General features: G+C 36.8%; 1 protein-coding gene across 1 annotated transcript in view; it reads right to left on the bottom strand.

The window, feature by feature from the left end:
- LOC121371521 (26S proteasome non-ATPase regulatory subunit 1-like) overlaps positions 1–21,038 on the bottom strand; it is a 356,152-nt gene that overhangs the window by 85,720 nt on the left and 249,394 nt on the right. The window lies entirely within an intron of this gene.

Below are 21,038 nucleotides of genomic sequence, written 5' to 3'. Positions count from 1 at the left end.
GCGATGCAAGCACCTCAAGTGAGCACTCAACCGACTGAGCTAAATCTTGCCCTTTGGCTGTGCAGTCTGTGAATCAGTCTAAAAAAAACACCTATCTGGCCACCTACGACTAGTTGATTTTCTTGTTTCTTTGTGCACTGTATCATTCAGTATTTAGTTTCAACACATAAGGGCATGCAGATTTAAATGAATGGTGCCCACTGTTACATAATCCATCATTTTCAGCGATTTATTTTTATTTTTATTATTTTTTTTTTTTTTATGAGGCCATATAAGACATGCTAGATATGGTGAAATTTTATTTTATATTTGCAGGACATTAATAAAAACAGCAAATATCATATTTTCTGCATTTCAGATCAAATTCAATCTATTTTGCAAAATCTATTTTATTTGGGGAAGAGAGAAAAAAATAGAGCAGCAGAAATCATATATAAAGTTGGAAAATAAAAAACATAACATCCCTTTAATAAAATTAATCTATTTTTTCTGAAATAAATTAATTAGTTAACATTTAGCAACAGGAATGAAATTTCAAGTTATCCATCTTATTGAAGTTTTAAGTTACAATACTGACTTTAGCTAACAACTGTACGTTTAATGTCACAAAAAAAAAAATCAATTTACTGAGTACCGTATTAATAAGACTTTTTTTTTTAAATGTCAATTATGTTTTCCTTTTAGCAACTCTTTTTTTTATTAAAGTCTTAGTTATTAAAGGAAGAGATTATATATATACTGTAGATCTTGAAATTAATGCGATCATAATATTAATGGGGAAAATGTGAGTTTGTGTTATTCGCATTAATAATATGACACATTTATTTCTGTGTTTTGTCTATGTGTCCCACAATATTAAAACAGATTAAAATTCAACTATATTTATAAAACACAACTGGGAAACAATTAATTGTAGCAAAGACAGACTAATTGCATACTGAGTAGTCCAGCAAGTCCAGCAAGTCCAGGTCTGTTGTTAGGAAAGTTATACTATCTGTGAGACACTGGTTGGGATGAAAAAACCTCAAACAATCAGAGAATGGGTTCACCGAGGTGGTTCGATGCTACCACTCAAGCACCTCATACAGTAATATACATGTAGTCTTAAGAGAGGAAACCCGCTACATTTTTCCATCAGTAGCAAGGGTATCTTTTATAGGCACCATCCTACAGACATGATAGCACATACCACGGTCTTTGATATACCAGTCGTCGTGCACTGGTTGGAACAAGAAATAGCCCAACAGGGATCGATCCTAGACCGACTGCACATCAAGTGAGTGCTTTACCACTGAGTTAATTCCCACCCCCTTGAGATCAAATTTCATCAATGAAATGGAGTAATTATGTCTGTATAAATTGATGTAATGTGAGACTAATGTGTAATGTGAGACTAATGTCTGTAATCTGGGACTGAATGTCAATAATGTAACACTGAATGTCAGTAATGCGAGACTGAATGTCAGTAATGTGACACTGAATGTCTGTAATCTAGGACTGAATGTCTGTAATCTGGGACTGAATGTCAGTAATGTGAGTCTGAATGTCTGTAATCTGGGACTGAATGTCAGTAATGTGATACTGAATGTCTGTAATCTGGGACTGAATGTCAGTAATGTGAGACTGAATGTCAGTAATGTGACACTGAATGTCTGTAATCTGGGACTGAATGTCAGTAATGTGAGACTGAATGTCAGTAATGTGGGACTGAATGTCAGTAATGTGATAATGAATGTCTGTAATCTGGGACTAAATGTCAGTAATGTGAGACTGAATGTCAGTAATGTGGGACTGAATGTCAGTAATGTGACACTGAATGTCTGTAATCTGGGACTGAATGTCAGTAATGTGAGACTGAATGTCAGTAATGTGAGACTGAATGTCAGTAATGTGAGACTGAATGTCAGTAATGTGAGACTGAATGTCAGTAATGTGGGACTGAATGTCAGTAATGTGACACTGAATGTCTGTAATCTGGGATTGAATGTCAGTAATGTAGGACTGAATGTCAGTAATGTGAAAGAAAGAAAAAAATGTTTTATTTAACGACACACTCAACACATTTAATTTACAGTTATATGGCGTCAGGCATATGGTTAAGAACCACACAGATAGAGAGAGAAAACCTGCTGTCGCCACTTCATGGGCTACTCTTTTTGATTAGCAGCAAGGGATCTTTTATATGCAACATCCCACAGACAGGATAGTACATACCACAGCCTTTGTTACACCAGTTATGGAGCACTGGCTGGAGCGAAAAATAGCCCAATGGGTCCACCGACGAGGATCGATCCTTGACCGGTCGCGCATCATGCGAACACCAATGGGCTACGTCCCGCCCCTGTCAGTAATGTGGAACTGAATGTCAGTAATGTGAGACTAAATGTCAGTAATGTGGAACTGAATGTCAGTAATGTGGAACTGAATGTCAGTAATGTGGAACTGAATGTCAGTAATGTGGGACTGAATGTCAGTAATGTGGGACTGAATGTCAGTAACGTGGGACTGAATGTCAGTAATGTGAGACTAAATGTCAGTAATGTGAGGACTGAATGTCAGTAATGTGAGACTGAATGTCAGTAATGTGAGACTGAAAGTCAGTAATGCTTTACCACTGGGCTACTTCCCGCCCTGTATTTCTAATGAATAGAAGAATAGAGACTTTAAATATACATGTAATAAATCTGACATTTAGTCCCACATTACTGACTAAATCAATGTGCTCTAGTGGTGTCATTAAACAAACAAACAAACAAAAATAATTAGAAATACAATACAATATAAAATACAAGATAATGCACCTTTAACCAGCTAATTATTTTCAACTCGCTCTCTTTAACACAAATTCCTTTTAACACAATTTGTCGGCCTGTCATTTTAAACCTTATAAACCTATACTTTTTTAGGATTTTCATGCCTAGCTATCAGTATCACTTGCAGAAATGTAGAATGAAAATTGACAAGACCAAGCTATAAGAAAGCATGGATAATTTAGCAAAGTTAAATTACATCTGCCCAAGTTTTTCACCGGCGGTTTGTCGACAGTCGAGACAAGTCTTTAAGGATTGTATCACTTTGGAAGTATTCATCTCCCTGCGTCTGGCATTTAACGAGGATCGTAACCGCGGCGGTATTAGCCAGTTTGACGGACAGGTGTGGGGAGATCTATTTGATCTGTTGTCTGGAATACAGTATAATGGAATGCTGCAACTTCCTCTCCGTAAATAGGCAGTCGGAACTGAATGAACATAACATTTCGTTATGTTTAATATTTTCAGCTTGCAAAGGTTTTGCCAGATTTAATTGAATTATCTGTCAATTTTGGGTGAGGGGTTTTTTTTTATTATTTTTTTTTTTTTGAAAGTAAAAGCTTGAGAGAATCAAAGGGTTATGTAATCTTTTAAGTTACAAGTTATTGTGTGATGATGAACTGAAGACTTTGTACCTATTGAATCCATAAGATATGAGCATGGGAATGCCTTTCAAGAAAACTTCAGTGCATGTGCTGTATGAAATCAATGAAATTAAACTTGCACTACATGCATGTAAGATGCTACCTGAAAGAAACATGTGCAATCAATCATCATCGGGTGTCAATTACAAGGAAAGGAAACTGTTTATTTTACAACACACTCAACACATTTTATTTACAGTTATATGGCGTCAGACATATGGTTAAGGACCACACAGATATTGAAGGAGGAAACCCGCTGTCACCACTTCATGAGCTACTCTTGGCAATTAGCAGCAAGGGATCTTTTATATACACCATCCCATAGACAAGATAGCACATACCAAGGCTTTTGATGTACCAGTCGTAGAGCACTGGCTGGAGTGAGAAATAGCCTAATGGGCCCACTGACAGGGATCAATCCACAACTGACCGTGCATCAAGCGAGCGCTTTACCACTGAGCTAGGCCAATTACAAAGTAATGTTATTTGATGTGATGAGCAAAATCCTTCTCTTTGTAGTTTGAAAATTAAGGGAAAAGTCGAAACATGGCAGCGACATACTAAAATCACTTGTCAAAAGATTTGGCTATATAGTGTCCTATTTATGTAGTAGATAATTTCCACTAGCCTAGACTAAAACTTAAAACTAGTCGGGACCAAGGGCTGGTGGATTTGTCAAATCCTGATCTTTTATGTGCACTTAATTTAACACAGAGAGAACAGGTTAACAGTTAAAGGTTTGTTTTGTTTAACGACATCACTAGAGCACATTGATTTATTAATTATCGGCTATTGGATGTCAAACATGTGGTCATTTTGACAGTCATAAACAGAAAACCTGCAAAAAAATTTCATTACAATGAACGGACAAACAAACGGACGAAAGAACGGATGGATGGGCAGATGGACGGACGAACAAACGAATGTTTAACGACACCCCAGCACAAAAATACACATCAGCTATTGGGTATCATAAAAGGTAAGTATATGAAAATATTATTTATATATAATTATTTGAAACCACAGTGTAAGTAGCTGTGGGGGAAAAGTATAATACAATATATAAATCAAGGTAAAGTATATTTCAAAATTTTGTATAGAAATCAATGTGTTTTAAAAACTTTAAAATAAATTCACGGTGGAATTTAAAAGCTTTCAAAACATCTCTGTTGCCAAATATATCAATTCTCATCGACTTCAGATAATCACACTCCACCAAACTGTGGTGCACAGTCCGTGTACACTGACAATGTTCACACTGAGGCGGAGGGTCCTTCTTTAAAGTAAATGAATGTGTGAACTATGTATGGCCGATGCGGGCACGGCACAAGACTACTTCATCCTCCCTGCACTGCCTGTAGGATGACTGCCACTCTCCCAAGATTGGCTCAACAGAATGAAGCGTGTTCGCGACCACACCATCCAAATCACTTTGCCAAGTCGAAAAGATATATTGGTTAATAAGATATTTAAAATCACTGTAACGGACACCAACACCGACATGGGGCAAATTCCAAGCAAACTTGGCAGCAACACTTTTTAGTGATCTTAATGCCAACATGGCTGGGTACCCAACAAAATATATATTTTTTTATTGGCAATCGATAAAAAGACACTTTTTTTATCACCATCCCAACTAAGGGATGCTCCACTTTCATGTACTGTAGAGCTTGGATCGAGACAATAAAGTGAGTGAGTAAAAATAATGTATTTGGATGCACAAGGGATATTTTATATGCACCATCCCACATGCAGTATAGCACATACCACAGCCTTTGATATACCAGTCGTGGTGCACTGGCTGGAATGAGAAATAACCCAATGGGCCCACCGACTGGGATCGATCCTGGACTGACCGCGCATAAAGAGAGCGCTTTACTACTGGGCTACATTCCGCCCCCAGACAGAATAGACCACAGTCTTTGATATATGAGTCGTGGGGTATGTACTGGTTGGGACGGGAAAACCCCCCAACATACAGCACAAAACAAGGAGGAACAATTTGAGTGGCACCAAAGTCAGACATTTTCAACAATTCTATCACAACCAGTGCCCCACAACTGGTATATTAAAGGACATGGTATGTGCTGTCCTGTCTGTGGGAATGTACATAAAATATGTATATAAAATATCACTCGCTACTAATGAAAAAAAATGTAGTGGGTTTCCTCTCTAAGACTATGTGTTGGAAGTACCAAATATTTGGACATCCATTGATTAAATGATTACTTAATGTAATGCTCTAGTGGTGTTATTAAACAAAACAAACTTTTTAAACTGTGCATATATTCACTATATTATCGTCATTTGTGAAAATAGCCTACATTTCTTGTTGAGCGACTATGTTAGATATTTGTTAAAACATCTTTTTTTTTTCTTTTAACTTATTTTTAACCTTATATCCAATTAAGGTTTAAGCATGCTTTCCTAGGCTGTTTGTCCAGGTCAGTGGGTTAGTTAACCGGCCTGGGTGGTGTCGTGGTTAAGCCATCAGACATAAGGCTGGTAGGTACAGGTTTCGCAGCCCGGTACCAGCTCCTACCCAAAGCAAGTTTTAACTACTCAATGGGTAGGCCTACGACCACTACACCCTCTTCTCTCTCACTAACCACCAATAACTTATAACTAAACCACTGTCCTGGACAGACAGACCAGATAGCTGAGGTGTGTGTGTGTGTGCCCAGGACAGTGTGCTTGAACCTTAGTTGGATATAAGCATAAAAATAAGTTGAAATGAAATATCATTAGTTAATTAGAAAGAAGTCAGTGTACATAGAGGCCTGACACCTCCCCACTGAATGGTTAAAACTCACTCTGGTACCAGGCACCAGGTAGCAGGGTGTGAACCCAGTACCTACCAGCCTTAAGTTCGATGGCTTAAATCACACCACCGAGGCTGCAAGAAACATATGTTTACAGGTGTCAATATGCCACATCACTGAGATTTGTTCACACAGCAGAAAATGTGTGCGCTACGGCATGTCCAATATTGCCACCACAAATTACATGCCTCACTCTCCTATTCAAATCCATCTGGCACTGATGGCGTGAAGCATTTGGTTATGCGAGCGCCGTACCGATCAAGACACGTTTGTGTTGTGACATTTAAATATTAACCCATTGTACCGCGATCGTGAGGTGTTGAGCACTGCACCTCACTGGAAGCAAACATATTCATGGAGCTGCTAATCTTATTGTATAACTCGATTTCCATTAGACCTTCAAGACACTTGGACAAACCCTTAAGAACACGATGCTTCAATAATCAGAGGTGATATACTGCCAACAGTTGGATGGATGGATGGATGGATGGATGGATGGATGGATGGATGGATGGTTGGATGGTTGGATGGATGGTTGGATGGATGGATGGATGGATGGTTGGATGGTTGGATGAAAGGATGATTGGGTGGATGGATGGATGGATGGTTGGATGGGTGGATGGATAGATGGATGGATAGATGGATGGATGGATGGATGGATGGAAGGATGGATGAATGGATGAATGGATGGGTGGACTGATGGGTGGATGGATGGATGGATGGATGGATGGATGGATGATAGATGGATGGATGATAGATGGATGGATGATAGATGAATAAAATGATGGATGGATGGATTGGGTTGGTGGATGAATGAATGGATGGATGGGGTGGGTGATTGGGCGGATGGATGGATATGTTAAATGATGAAAGGATAGATGGATGGATGGATGGATGGATGAAAGGATGGATGGATGGATGGATGAAAGGATGGATGGGGTGGGTGATTGGGTGAATGGATATGTTAAAGGATGAAAGGATAGATGGATGGGTGGATGGATGGATGGATGGATGGATGGATGGATGGATGGATGGATGGATGGATGGATGGATGGATGAATGAATTAATGAATGAATGAATTAATGAATGTTAGGATGGATGGATAGGTGGACTTTTACAAGTGAAACGTGAGTGAGTGATCGAGTGAATAAATAAAGTGAAATTATGTTTTATTTAACAACACCACTAGAGCACACTGAACTATCTAATCATCGGCTACTGGATGTAATGAGCACTACATCATATCATGATATCATCGTCGCTCAACTATACTGTTAAAGAAACAAACACCAGTAATGACTGTCAGCCGGATTTATCCATAAGATGGGATAAAAGCATTTTGTTTGTAGAGTATCAAGATTTCCCACCCACCACGAAGGGCACCAATAAAATTAATCAACTTTATGGATTAGTTCCGAACCCGAGTGTGTTTAAATAACACAGAGAAATATTTGCCGAGAACATTAATACCTGTAATATTTTCATAGCCGAATGATTCAATAAATGCTTAAGGTCAATTAACATTGCTTAATAATCGTTAATATATCTGTTCAGTGTACGGACCGCATCATGTAACTAATTAGTAATTTCCTTGACTGGTTCACTGCTCACCACTGCATTATTCAAGGTCATGCTCACGACCAAAGAGAGTTGTAAAAACCATTAGCGTTTGAAGACGACCAAGAAATGCATTATAAATAGATCAATATTTACTGGTTCAGGTACATAAAATAAACTTTAAAAAACCCAAATACTTGTAAAGGAAGAAAAGACATATTGATTAACAACACCTTTTAAATTACTGCGATTTGGTGTCTTAACATAGAGGCGTGCGCTACAACAGCTTGTTCTGAATGTGCACGTAAAACCCTATGACCTGACCTGGAAATGAGCTCTGGAAAATGGTTGTTGAGGCATTTTTTTAGTAGAATATGGTATACAGTTGTTTATACATGATTTGGACATGCTGATTTCAGAAATGCTGTATACCAAACTGAATATTTGTCTTTTTACACACCCTAAATCCCCAAAACAAGATGGCCACCATATTTTCTATAAGATTTCAGATATGCAGGTGACACATGAATTCCAGATCAGGTCAGGTCATAGGTTTTAACATGCACATTCAGAACAAGCTGTTGTAGCACACACCTGTCATGGACGCAGGTGTCGACTTTCGACGGCTCTTCTGTCAAACATCATCGGTTTAATACTGATGGCAGGTTCTTGCCACTGCATAAAAATTACTGCCATCGATTGAAGAGATAATTAAAAAAAAAAAATTAACATTTGATGCAAATGTTACTGGTTTAAAATTGCCATAGATGGGCTCAAACATGTCATAGTATAGGTGAGCATTTTGCCTATAGGGAAAATATTTCAAAACTACTTAGGTAGGATATTCTTAAGTTTAGCCCTGAATAAATATTTGTTGTTATTTAAACATTTTGATTGATAGAAAAAAGAAAAGAAACACTGTGCCATCATACTCATGTATATATAGAATAACTAGTTAATGACGTCAGATATCTGCTTTATCCTGTGAAGGTAAGATTGGGAAATTCTGCGAAATACTGTCAAGCGGAATTTATCATTCAGCCTGAACAGGATAAAACAGATATCGGACATCATTAACTAGTTATTACCTTTATCCTACAGGTCAAATGAGCGATTTTGTAATGTAGCTATGCGTGTGACATCACATGCTAGTAGCAGGATACGAGTTTGCCAATAGAAACAGTGGTTACAGGATAAATACCTGTATATATATGTATGTATGTATGTGTATATATATATATAAAAAAGTTAATTATTTCATCATCTAGAATAGAACATCGACTATTGGTTTTTCCTGCAGCAATGCACCATTCTTCCGTTTGTTTTTCGATAAGCTATCTGCAATCTCGGTTACGTTCAAATGTGAAACTGATAACTCATTATGGGACACTTCGCCCAGTGTGCATTTGTTCAGCTGCAGTATTCCATGGTGGTAGGTTACAGGTGCAGCCACATGCACATACATAAAATATGACACAAGGTATTTCTGAATGTACCGCCTCCATCGTGTCGTGAGATTGCCAAGAGAAGAATCATGAATTATATATATATATATATATATATATATATATATATATATATATATACTGATGGAAAGAAATACGAGATCACACAAATACTATCAGCAAGTAAAGACAGAAAGTAAAACACACAACCCTTTTTGTCAGAAGTAGACTGTGTTACTGGCGGTCCGTTCAACAGTAACTGACATTCAATCACACGTTACAAGTCTGTATGTAATACAGACATCAGTTCAACACTACCGACATTCAACCACTCAATACAACTCTGTATGTAATACAGACATCCGTTCAACACTACCGACATTCAACCACTCGACATTTTACAACTCTGTATGTAATACAGACAATACTACGCTAGTAGTGAATTAAATTTCGTCTACAATACCATGTGTCCCTTTATTTCATATCATATGTACTACCCTGTCTGTGGGATGGTGTGTATAAAAAGATCCCTTGCTGCCAATCGAAAAGAGTAGTCCAAGAAGTCGCGATGGTGGGTTTCCTCTCTCAATATCTGTGTGGTCCTTAACCACATGTTCGACGCCATATAACCATAAATAAAATGTGTTGAGTATGTCATTAAAGAAAACATTTCCTTCCTTCCTTAAGAGAAGAGAAGAGAAGAGAAGAGAAGAGAAGAGAAGAGAAGAGAAGAGAAGAGAAGAGAAGAGAAGAGAAGAGAAGAGTTTAACGATACCCCAACACGAAAAATACATTGGCTATTGGGTGTCCAACTATGGTAACGGTCACAGTCTTCAGAGAAAACTTGCTATATTTTTTCCCATTAGCAGTATGGAATTTTTTATAAGCATTTCCCCACAGACATCATCTTTGTCTGACACCCAATAGCCAAACTGTGCTTTTGTGCTGGGGTGTCGTTAAACATTCATTCACTCATTCATTTCCCACCGACAGGACAGCACATACCACACCCTCTTAGCAGTCATATCCTCTCAATGCTTTTAGCCAAAATCTTGGGTCATAGCAGACACTTGGCATTGATCAATTAGTATACTTATAAAGGTTTTGTACAGCCATATTTTCTTCTAAATTGCTGTAACGGTTTGTCACTGATAGCCTTGGTAACTTGGGATGGGGTGTAGCCCAGTTGGTAGAGTGTGCGCCTGAGGTGATTACGTTGAAGGATGGAACACCCTAGACAACTCATTTAACTTCCTGTACCAATTAGTACCTGACAACTGGTATATCAAATACTGACACTGTGGAATGTGCTGTCCTGTCTGTGGGAAAGTGCATACAAAAAACCCACTGCTTGTGATGGAAAAACGTAGCAGATTTTCTCTGATAACAATGTGATACAAATATCATTTCATTTGATTTCAACTTACTTTCGCGCTTATATCCAATTAAGGTTCAAGCATGTTGTCCTGGGCACACACCTCAGCTATCTGGGCTGTCTGTCCAGGACAGTGGGTTAGTTGTTAATAGTTAGTGGTTAGTGAGAGAGAAGAGGGTGTAGTGAACCCTGTACCTAACAGCCTTATGTCAGATGGCTTAACCACAACACCACATGGTAAAAATATCAAATTTTCTACCTTCAATAGCTGCTGATTAATTAACCAATGTGTTCTACTGGTATCATTAAACAAAACAAGTAGCTAACGTCAACTGGATATAAAGACAATTTAGCTGTTTTCAAATGGACACAAATTCATTTAATTACCATACGTACACCAGGTGTATATATATGCATTTCTACCATGTCCTGCATAAGTAATTGGTTAACTTCTATTTAATTATCTAACGTTTATGTAACTAGTAAAGATGCGTTCAATTAGTTAACACATGTTTAATGAGTTATCATGTGTTTATGGTGAGAGTGGTGATTGATATGGTATGGAAATCTCTTAACCAGCTTCAGATGAAAGGAATGTTTGTCTATCGACACATCAGCACGCTGATAAGGGCATTTAAAACTCAACTTGATGGAAAATTATATAGTAAAGTACATAAATCCTGAGGTGTGTGTGTGTGTGTTTCCGGCCATTATGTACAAATAGAGTACATTGGGGGGTGGGGGGTGTTCACTGACAAAATACATAAGCCAAGTTCTTAATCATATCTGTTACACTTCTATTTGTGAAAGAATGATGTATACCTGTACATGTGGGGTGGGGTGGGGGCTAATGATCAAACATACAAAAGGTCTACATGGGTGAAGGGGGTAGAATATCCCAGATTTTATATGTACATACTTCATAGATGCCCCCTTACAGTAAAGAGTGACTGCAACCCTCATCCAGTGTCAGGAAGTTAACAGCATTACCGACATTCAGCCCTACATCACCGACATTCAGCCAAACATCACTGATATTCAGCCCCACATTACCAACATTCAGACTCACATTACCGATATTCAGCCCCACATTACTGACATTCAGCCTCACATTACCGACATTCAGACTCACATTACCGATATTCAGCCCCACATTACTGACATTCAGCCCTACATGACCGACATTCAGCCAAACATTACCAATATTCAGCCCCACATTACTGACATTCACTCACATTGCTGACATTTCAGACACACATTACTGACATTAAGCCTCACATTCAGACTCACATTACTAATATTCAGCCCCACATTACTGACATTCAGACTCACAATACTGACATTCAGACTCATATTATATCTTTGTATGTTATACAGACTTTACAATAAAATAGTAATAAACTAAACTTTACCAAGTGTTCCCTTATTTATTTTTATCAGTATATATATATATATATATATATATATATATATATATATATATATATACACAACCGTGTCCGGTGTATCGGCGCGTCCGGTGATTTAGCGCACTTGATATTTTGCTTGAGTATGCTTAGGAAGTTGTCATGCTGTCGGAGTTTTTAACGAATTAAAGTTCAATTACTTTTTCAATAAGTATGAACATATTTATCGTTACGGGTGCAATTAATTTTTTTTTTAGAATTATCAATAATTATATAATAATTTCAAAATAAATCATTCACCTGTTTTCGTGTTTATAAACGCGAAGTAGGTCATCCTTATTGATATTAAGAATGTTAAAAGCAGTCTAAAAACACCTTTCCAGCATTTTAAAAATTATAGTAAACAGTATAAATGTAATTATTTTTGTTCGGTTATTTTTTATTTAAACCAAAAAAGAAAACACAGACAAATGCAAACAAAACGAAAATTGTACACCTTAATTGACAGTCATTCCAGTTCACAATTGTCACATTGTTATATAAAATAAAAGCGAAATAAGATCCACGTGTGTGCACAATCTATCCGAGAAAAATAAAATCCATGTAGGCATCTTAGCCATGCATAACAATGAACATGTATGCATCTGCAGTACTGTGCCACTCAAGAAAACGATTCCGAAACTGATCATGAGATGGGTGATGTGTGATCATTCATTTTCATAGTAATATTTTTAACAAGACAAAACAAAAAAGTACTAAATAATTCTGGGACAATAGTGTAGCGTTTATGGTCAGGTCATGGGCGGTTTATAAATAGCGGGGTCAACGATCCACATCTACTGCGCCGAATCACCGGACATGCAAATCGTTTTGGATACAAGGGGGTGTCTATATTTATGCACCATTTTAAAATGTTTATTTACTACAGACATAAAACAGTTTGTAGTGTATTTCAGATTATGCACTTCTTCATTGGTGTGAGACGCATTTTATTAAATATTTCACAATGTTCATATAGAAAATGGTCCTTGAAAGCTTAGGTGCGCCGATACACCGGACAGCACTGTATATATATGTCTCTTCAGTTGGTCCAACAAGTGAGAAAACATGCACATACATGTAATTATATTCCTTCCAAACAGCAGCTACAGATATTGTGTATGTACTTTTCCATACACACAAGACAGCACATACCATGCTGTTGTAACAGTGTAATGGGAGTGGGGGCAACCCTATAATACTGTGATTTCTACTATGGAATACTGCAGTGGTTATACAAGCATGATTTGTTTACCTATTTTCCTGACATCCAGTTAGTCCCAACAATCGCCAGAGACAAAAATAATTTAAATTAAATCAATTTTTCTGAGACAGAGAAAATAAGAAAAGCAAGATAATAGTACTTAGTATTAACATAATGGCATTGTGCTATTAATCATGTTTTACAGGTAAAAAAAAGAAAAGAAAAGTTATTTAGCAAATAGGTCTGCCAGCACTAAAAAACGAAAGAAAAACAAATTAAAGAAAATTAAAACCCCAAAATATATAAAAGTATTAATATAAACATGTCTTTAATCCTTAGTTTTATTCATCACACTTTTTCTTTCTTCTATAATCTGTCCCACAGGGAAATACCTTTTATCATACTATGGAATTTACTACAAGTTATTTATTTCTCAGCTGATTGTTTTTCTAAATTGCACACAAAAATAGTATATTTTTGTTATTTCTAAAACACTCATACTATTCTTTTTATGTCAAACCAAACTGAAATTATTTACAAAAAAACATTTTTGTAGGATGATGGGAATGACTATAGAATCAGCAGTGAACATCAAGCAATATTCCACACCTTTAAGATATAACTGATCTAACTGCTCTAAACAAATCCACCAGACTAAAAAAAAAGGAGAAGCAAAAAAAAAAGAGCAAGAAGCAAAAAAAAAAAAGAAAAAAAAAAGAAAAAAAAAAAGAAAAAAAAGAAGAAAAAAAAGGAAAAAAAGAAAAAAAAAGAAGCAAAAAAAAGAAGCACAGCCAAAAAAAAAGAAAAAGAAAAAAAAAAGACAACCATAAAAATATAAACCCCAAAACTGCAGCCATAATCTTCAAACAACATAATGGGTCCCACACGCCTCATTTTCATCCATCCTCATCTACACCTAATGATACTACTACTACTACTACTACAGCTGACACTACAGTTACCTTCTATATACTCTCACACTCACTCACACACTTACACACATGCAATTCTTCACCAGCCAACTCATCAAGACCCGACAAGCTCACCTATCCAAGACAGTGAACAGTACCCGCGGCTCCCCATGTAAGAAATGGATCGTTCGAAGAGATGGTGAATGGCGAGACGCAAGACATAGACCAGCATAGTGCTGGGATGTTTCGGCATGGCCTGGCAGTTCTGTAGCTCACGATTGTTGTACAAAGTGTTGGCTATATAATATACATATATAAACACCACATGGATCTGTGGTAAGTGTCGACTATATAATATATATATACATATATATATATATATATATATATACCCCCCCCCCCCCCTCATGGATCTGTGGTTCTGACACAAGTTCCAACACTCGGATTATTGATTAGATTTTCGGCAAAGTCGGATTGCTATTTGTTATTGGATTTTTAACTTTACCTCTTGACGATTTTATTCGATTTTTTTTTATAAAAGGTAAGAGGTGGTTTGATAAAGTTGATTGGTATATTGTGGGGTTTTTATATACTATAACTATTATAACATATTATTATTGATTGTTATTTTGTGGGGGGTTTCATATACTATAAGTATTATAACATATAATTAGTGATTGGTATTTAGTGGGGGTTTTTATACTATAATTAATGTATTGTTATATCTTTAATGAAGATTATTGATCAATATGGATTAATATATGAAAGTAATTGTATACATTATTTGATTAGAATTATCTATATATGAAAGTGATTGTATATATTTGAGTTAGAATGATTTATATATGAATTATTTATATATGAAAGTGATTGTATATAATTAATTTAATTGATTTAATTAGTTGCACATTAAAATTCAATTTTAAATAATCATTACAGCAATATTATTTTCATGTTAATACAAGTAAGTTTTATTAATTCATTTAATTAATTAACTGATTGCTTAAAATGTGAATATACAATAATATATTGCTTATGATAAAGCATAGTAAAAAAAAAAGTAAAAAAAAAAAAATTGTTAACATATTGTAAAGAGAATCAACTGTGGTCTCATACATTTAAAAAAAAAAAATCCCAATTAAAAAGAAAAAAAATCAAATTTTTATTATTTATTTTTTTTTTTTAATTCTGGTATTATTTTATTTCAAAAGGACAGACAAAAAATAACTAAGAAACAAAATATCTTGCAAAAATAATTACAATATAAATCACAATATTGGCAAAAAGAAATCGGACAAAGCTGTAATAAATATTTTTTATTTCCAGTTAAACTAAACTGATTATTAGACTCTTAAAAAAATCAATAGTATGTAAACACAGCTTCTGTTTCATTACATGATGACATTAAATTCATTAACCTATATTTACATGTAATTCCTGATGTGCATAAACATTTGAAATAAATACAAGAAGCAACAGAAGCTCATAGACATATAGGCTTAAAATTAATCTTGTGGCGTGGGAAGCAATCTTCTCAAATTGCAAACTACATCAAAATACTAGAAAGTGAAAAGCAGTTTTAGAAATCAGTCTCAAAATCACACAAATATTTACACATCAAACTGAGAATTTTCAGTGCCACTTGCTTTTGGGAAAGGAAGGAAGGAAATGTTTTATTTAACGACGCACTCAACACATTTTATTTACGGTTATATGGTGTCAGACATATGGCTAAGAACCACACAGATATTGAGAGTGGAAACTCGTTGTGGCCACTTCATGGGCTACTCTTTTTGATTAGCAGCAAGGGATCTTTTATATGTACCATCCCACAGACAGGATGGTACATACCACAGCCTTTGTTACACCAGTTGTGGCGCACTGGCTGGAATGACAAATAGCCCAATGGGTCCACCGACAAAGTGCTTTTGGGAAAGGACCTACTATATATGTTCAGTACTTCAAACGGCCCAGATAAAGCCTTGATAGTATGCTATATAGTGTCACAACATAAGTTACATGTAGCCTACACAAATATTCACATAAAACAAGCAACAGATGTCTTCTACTTACATTTTATACAAATTATTGTCTTGGCTTCATATCTCGGCCAATTGCTTATCAAAGCTCCGGGGAATGTTAAATGTAGATATTAGTGAAATTTTGTTCCCCAAATACATTTAATCCCAGTAGTTTTTATTTTGGAATCCCATTATCTGATACCCATAGGGAATGTGATGATATAAATGATAGTGTACTGGCAAAATCCACCAGCTATTTACATATAAGTCTACTTACTATTTACATAAAAATACACTTGCTATTTACAATCTGCCTCCCACACTAGCTCCCAATTCCCCCCTCCCTCACTTATGGTCATTATTCCCAAGTCACATGACTTCTTGAAAGAAAGACATGTTTTATTTAACGACACACCACTCAACACATTTTTATTTACTGTTATTAGGTACTCAGAAATATGGTTTATAGACCACATAGGTAATTACAAAAAAGTTCAAGTTGTTTTGTTTAATGACACCACTAGAGCACACTGATTAATTAATTATCGGCTAGTGGCTACTCTTTTATATTAGAAGCAAGGGATCTTTTACATGCACCATTTCAAAGACAGGATAGTACATACCATCAGTCTTTCTGCCAGAAAACTATTTGAGGGTACGTAATAAAAACAAAACATATAACTACACCTACTAGGTAGTTATGGATCTTTTTCAAAAATTGGACACTGCATTTCACGTACTTTGACAAATTTTAAACAGTGCAGTACTCTTACTATAATCTTTCTAAACATTATCAAAAATGTATCCGTTAATTTCCAAGGTTTTCGGGTTCGTAATTTGACCCTTCGTACCCTCTCACAGAAACCTTGACCAAGGCATAGAAACCTTGACCAAGGCATTTGTTAAACAGTTATGGTGCACTTGCTGGGGAAAAGTCCAGTGGAGAACACACACACACACACACGCACACACACGCACACACACACACACATCCCTCCCAATACACATTTTCTTGACACAGCTGTATCAATAATGGAAAATGAACAGAAGTACTGCAAATGTCATAAACAAATCTCGAGTTTCTTAAATTCAGTGAAAACACCTTTGAATTTTTTTTTAGCACAATGCATGTGATAAAATGTGGTGTCACATTAGTTACTGCCTTGAGTCTCAAGTATAAAAACATAACCATCTGGAAGAGAGTGGTGGGTGAGTTTAGTGGTCAGAATGTAACCTGATCACCGTCACTGGACTTGGCTTTTTCCTATTCCAACCAGTGCCCTGACTGGTACATCAAAGGCTATGGGTACTGTCCTGTTTGAAATTGCATATAAAAATCAATTTTTTTTTTTTTTTTTTTTTTTTTTTATAGTTTTTTTGTGTAGTAATAGCCCACGTCACAGCAGCAGGTTTTCTGTGTATGTCTCTATCGACCGCATGTCAGAATAACCCTGTGCAGGGCTTGAAATTGACAGGGGCAGGCAGCAAATGTCACTCAAATTGTACAACATGGTTTCTGAGAATTATAATCAGTTTCACAAGCAACGTTAGCTTTCCACCTTCACTAGACAGTAAAAGGAAAGGAAAGAAATATTTTGTTTAACGACCCCTCAGAAGAATTTAAACTGCAGCTAGCGATCTCGTAGTTAAAGACCAGGATTTTAGACTTTAAGAAACCAACTAGGAAAGTCTAGATGACTTTATCAGAAGTTTGTTTTGTCTAATGACACCACTAGAGCACACTGCTTTATTAATCATCGGCTACTGGATGTCAAACATTTGATAATTTCGACATATAGTCTTAGAAAAGAAACCCGCTAAATTTTTCCATTAGTAGCAAGGGATCTTTTATATGCACTATCCCACAGTACATTTCTTGGCCAATGATATACCAGTCATAGCCCTATGGGCTATACCAGTCATAGCCCTATGGGCCCACTGATAGGGATCGATCCCAAGCCGACCATGCATCAGATGAGTGCATTACAACAGGGCTATTGTTATTCAGTATTTCAAATGAATCCAGGATTCATCATTTTCAGGAGCAATAATCAATTATTTTTTTTATCCATGTTTATCTTCTGCATTGCTGTTGAAAAAGGTTACACCATAAGTGTAATATAAAGACCAATCTATACTACCGCTTTTCAGTTTCTAACATTCGCTTCCAAATTAAAGATCACAGATAGCCTCTCACTCCACAAAATGAATTTTGAGACTTGATATGTCAAGATATACCCAAGAGTTTTTGCCAGAGGGTACCAATGATAAAATTACGTCCTAAAATCTTAGCAGTTAATGGATATAATACAGGATCAAATTTCGAAATATTTCAAACTAAGATCCATCTAGTACGGTCACTTATGTCCTGTTTTATTGCCATCACTAGGAATGGTTATTATGACAATTTTTTTATCACAATATATCACAATATGGTTTTCCTGTACAACGTCTGCAACTGGTCATGGCAGTCGGCAATGCCGTGTAGTTTTTAGTTCTCCATGGCACTGTTTTGCCTTAAACTATATTCAGGTGGGGGGTTTTACTGGCATGTTTAGTTTTTTTGCCATGAACATTTTCTTAATTGCAGGGGCTGCTGTATCACAATATTTGTACAACATTTAGATTGGGCCTTCGTTTCCAGAATAACATGACATCTGCTGTGGGGGAGGCACAGTCTAGTGGGTGGGTGGGGGGGGGGGAGACAGTCCAGTGGGTGGGGGAGGCACAGTCTAGTGGGTGGGGGAGGCACAGTCTAGTGGGTAGGGGAGGCACAGTCTAGTGGGTAGGGGTGGCACAGTCCAGTGGGGGGGGGGGGGGAGAGATAAGCCAGCTTTGTATCTGCATTTACATGCATGTATATGGAATACATTGTAGGTGGAAAAAACGTGTATATTTGTCCTGGAAAACCTGAAACCAAAATAGCCATAGTTAAAAATGTACTGAGGTGTCCGTAAACCTATGTTTCTTTCTTTTAATGAACAACAATTCACATGCATGCAAGTGATGCTGATAACAAGAGTGACATTAACTACTTCCCCCAGTACACTGCATCTGCCTGGCATTGACAATGACACTATAAAATGTATCTTAATAAGCAGTAAGGCAGTTTACCCCATCTACTTTAATGTACATTTTTACACGTTAAGTCTTCAGGAATTCACCAACAGCTTAAAGTGAAGATAAAATATGTACATGTATTGTAAAGTTAATTTCAGCTGCAGTTTTGTGTAGGTCCAAATTAGGGCTGGGGCTGGGGCTGGGGCTGGGGTTATATAGGGTTGGGGTTATATAGGGTTAGGGTTAGGGTTGGGATTGGGGTTAGGGTTATATATAGGGTTAGGGTTGGGGTTGGGGTTATATATAGGGTTGGGGTTAGGGTTAGGGTTAGGGTTATATAGGGTTGGGGTTGGGGCTGAAAACATTTGAATAAAGATACAACAGAGTGAGACAAATGTTTGTGACACTGAATCGGGGAATTACCCGTAAAAATAGACTAGAGTTCATCTTCATAACGGTTACTCAGAGGTTTCAATGTTTGTTTTAAAAAAATATTAAAAATGCATTTCTTGGTTATTAGAAACACCAGTATGACCAGAAAATGTACAATCTAACCAATAAAATCTAAGTAATGTCTGATTTCAATTATCAGCTCTAATAGTGAAAAATAAGCTGTGCATACTGTTTAAAAACTACAATCAGTAAATTAAAAAACCTATGGGCAACCTAGGGAGACACCACAGCATCGTAAAGGTCTAAAATTAACGAGCTACTCTCGATTCATTAATATCAAAACCTATATTAGCTCGGCCATTTACCTTTCGACCGACCATTCAAAACTGCGCCAAATTCCCTCAATCAAAATTGCGCACCCTTTTCTCTTTGGCATTTAACTGCTCCATTAAAATTCCATAGCACCACCACCACCCCCACCCACCTGCTACTGATTTGATCGGGCTGCTGGTGCTCCCTTGCACCTGCCAGTGCAGGCGGTCCCTCCTCTCCCCTCCCCCCACCTTTCCTGTCTTGTGCTTACGACAGGCGTGCGCTACAACAGCTTGTTCTGAATGTGCACGTAAAACCCTATGACATGACACATGACAATAAAACAAGCTCTATAATTCACTAACATCTCAACAAAGACATCATTTTACAGATTCTTTCACTGCATTCACACAGCCACTATATTGCAAGTCGAAAGGGTGTGCATCCATCAAAAGAAAGCCCAGTGGTAAAGTGCTCGCCTGTTGTGAGGTCGGTTTGGGATTGATCACGGTCGGTGGGCCAATTGAGCTGTTTCTTGAGCGTGTTTCCTCTCTAAGACTATTTGTCAAAATTATCAAATGTTTGACATCCAAACACCGATGTGCTCTAGCGGAGTGGTTAAACAAAACAAACTTCAAAAACACATTCCTTATCATTTAAAAGATTATTTCACCACATTCACTGAGCTGAGAGGATGTGCATCTATCACACAAAGTACCTCCGTGGACACTGTCAGCCCATCACCTCCATTCCATTGTCATCTATAAACTAGCCACCGATAGGAAACCAAGTAAATATCTGCCAGGGCCACTCACCACTGTCAGATCTATGGGCAACATGCATGCACCCTGGACAGACAGAACCATAAGGTGGTTGATATATTCATCATTATTATTAACAGGGTCCATGTACACTTCACGGCCAATAACCATTTTCATGGGGGAAATACAGCAGACAGCTGACCTACACAAACATGGCTTAAACAATTTATATCAGCTGAAATTTTACAGGATTTTTATTTTATTTTAATTTATTTAT

Source organism: Gigantopelta aegis, chromosome 1 (assembly GCF_016097555.1).
Source record: "Gigantopelta aegis isolate Gae_Host chromosome 1, Gae_host_genome, whole genome shotgun sequence".
NCBI lineage: Eukaryota > Metazoa > Mollusca > Gastropoda > Neomphalida > Peltospiridae > Gigantopelta > Gigantopelta aegis.
Note: the sequence above shows the minus strand (reverse complement) of the source record. Positions and strands in the feature narration are given on the sequence as shown.